Below are 3,212 nucleotides of genomic sequence, written 5' to 3' on the forward strand. Positions count from 1 at the left end.
TATATGTTGGTCTACTAATAAAGACTTGTGCACGATTATTTTCTAAGTAATTGCAGAGTAGGTATGGAGGAGCGTGTTGGAAAGGTTGTAATTCTTTTTAGGATTACTTTAAGCAAGCCATTAAAATAATTCTTTTAGGAGCTCAAGCAAGCAAAAAGAACAATTCTTTTAGGAGCACAAAGTAAACCAAAAGAATGATGGAAATACAAGTAAGTTAAGGATCTTTTGATGATGCAAAATTTAGAAGATTCTGAACATGCGAAGACTACTTACCAACAAAAACCACTAAAGCTTGATCAGTGCAAATCAGGTAATAATGACAAGCTATAGAGGTATGACGAGCTCACTTTTTTACTCAAATGCTAATAGACAACATGTAATATTCTCAAGATGCCAATGTGCGAGGTTCCAAGTGGATCCTAGAGAATCCAATCGTATAGCTATTAACAAGATTATTAGATATCTTAAGGGACTACCAACTCTTTTAGTAAAGTACCCTAAAGATATAGTGCTTAACATGTTTGGTTATATAGATACAGATTATGCAGGTTGTAAGAAAGACAGGAGAAGCATCTCTGAAGCTGTCAACCTAAGTGAAAGGAGAAACATCTCAGGAAGCTGTCAACTTCTTGGAAGAAGATTGATTTCTTGTTATGATAAGAAACAACCTCAAATCCAACAACTCTGTGAAACACTCTAAGTCAGGGCACCTTCAAACCAGGTATCATTTCTTTCGAGAGCATGTCTTTTAGTCAAAGAGTCAATTACAGAAATACTTATTAAATCACTTGATAAAATTAATCTTTCAAGACTGGTTTGTAAGTGTGGGATATCATTCATTGCATACTAGTTGGAAATCCCATATGTAAGAAATTCTTAATATAAGTTCACAAGTATTAAATCTTCAATATTTAAAGGACTTGTGAATTTATCAGTAATCCAGTACCTCGTACTTAGTGCTACTATCTTGATTATCATGATTACAATGTCACATACATTTGTGGTAGTTAAGTATTATAACATTAAGTTTAAATATTATTTTAATTGATTTAAATTATGACTGTAGACAATTCTATTCCATATCAGCCTCATAATTTAAATTATGTTAAAATAATATGTAGCATAGTTATTTGTATCTTGTACGAATAATTGTGATACTTTTAGTATTAGTGATATTATTTAGAATTTTTGTTCTAAGTAATCAATGCTTATTTCTAAAATCACTGATATTGAAAGTTGAAGTATTTTCTAAGTTATGTGTATAAAACTCTCAATATTTTATATGCTTAGAAAGTATTTCTAAAATTATAAATATTTAAGTGCTATTATCTAACTCATAGATATTTAGTAATTATTTATTTAATATTTATTTTGGGTAGTTTGGATTATGGAAATTGAAGCAATTCAATGATTTTATTTGCTCCATAATTCAAACTAACTTAAAATAAATAAGCAGCATGATTGATTATAACTAAATTTGTCAACAATTGATATCTAGTATATTAATTGTAACTTGTGTGTTATAAGTTAATTATGAGATTTTGGTTTTAGTGAATTTAGCAATGCTTATATCTCAAGAATTCAGTGAAATCAAAATATGATTGTAGCATGATTAGTTGTGTGTAAATTCTTGACTTATATCAGTTTATGATATTTAGTTAAGAGTTTAACTATGAACTAATTGTGAAGTATTATTATTTGTGACATTACTTAGAACTCCTCTAAGTAATCAATGCTTATCTTCAATCACTTATACTAATATAGAAAGTGTGGAAATTTTTCTTAAGTACAACAATGGTAAAAATGTTTGATCGCTTGATTAGAAGTAACCATATATTGTCAAGTTAGAATAATTTTAATACTTATTTGCAAATTCCTAAATATTTTGATAATAGATGCAATATTCAATGGATCAAAGTATATGGACCTTAGAATACTTTTCTAAGATTGCAAACAAGTCAATGTTGGTTAATGTTGCTTTATTTATCGAACTAATATTGTTTGAGATATTACAGTTGTTAGGAGTTAACAATTGTATGATATATGAAATTGAATGCTAATGCCTATTTGATAGATAATTGGTATTTAATTCATTGATATCTTATTTTAATATTAAAATAAGATGCAACATAATAATTGGTATCTAAAGTACTTGACAAGTATCAGAAAATGATATATTGTTAATATTTTGTTGCAGATAATTGTGAGATTTTAAGTTTTAGTGAATCTATATGAGTTGCTATATCTGAAAGATTCACTATAATTTGAAATTAGCAGCATAGTCAGTCTTATTAAGGATATTTATCAATAAACAATTTTGTTGATTATAATCTTACAAAGATAGATTATGGAGCTTTTGACGTGAATGAGAATTGCTTAGACTTTACCATAACTGATCAATACTTTTACAAAAACTCATTCATGTTGAAAGACAAAATCTTTCTTTCTTTTCTTAATACTGCTAGGTCATCAGTCTGTGTCTTATCAAATCATTTATCTTTTTAGGCATAAAAATAGACTTGTGCACTCGAACAGTTTTAGGAGAAAACAAACTTCTTTCTACATTGGTGATTTTTTATTTCATTAAAATCTTTTGAAATCACTATTGTACATAATTTCTCTCAAAAGATTAAATGCATGACTTTCATTAATTATAGATCTTAAATGCATTTTATCCCTATATTTCCATATATTATGTGATACAGGTTCAACCTCCAATGGCCTTCTTTCATTTGATAGTCATGAGGTTGAAAACCCGCAACTTCTATCCCAGACTGTAAAGACAAACACAGAAACAGAACCAACCAACACTCTCTTACCCCTAAAATGAAGTATGAATGAGCGTGAGGGAGAAAGTGCCTTAGTGCACCACATAAGGAAGGTTCTGAAGTCAACCCAGTCGCCCTATCTCCTACAAAGTTGAAATATATCAAAACTGGGACAACTGCTATCTCCCATACATCTTCTCAAAAAGATGTAATTGTTGAAAAGGCACAAAATAGTTACTAGATTCATCCTCTCAACAGGGTGCATCAATTGAAATTAGCCCGTCGGCCAGGGCATCCGATGTAGTATCACCACCTCAAACATAAGCAATTCTTGATGCACAAGGAAATGTTACACACACAAAGGATGAGTTAACAAAAACAAGAGTTTCGACCATTTTAAGGTCATATTCGATTGTTCAAGGTTCTTTAATGGACCAATTGCCT

Source organism: Apium graveolens, chromosome 8 (assembly GCF_009905375.1).
Source record: "Apium graveolens cultivar Ventura chromosome 8, ASM990537v1, whole genome shotgun sequence".
Taxonomy (NCBI): Eukaryota; Viridiplantae; Streptophyta; class Magnoliopsida; order Apiales; family Apiaceae; genus Apium; species Apium graveolens.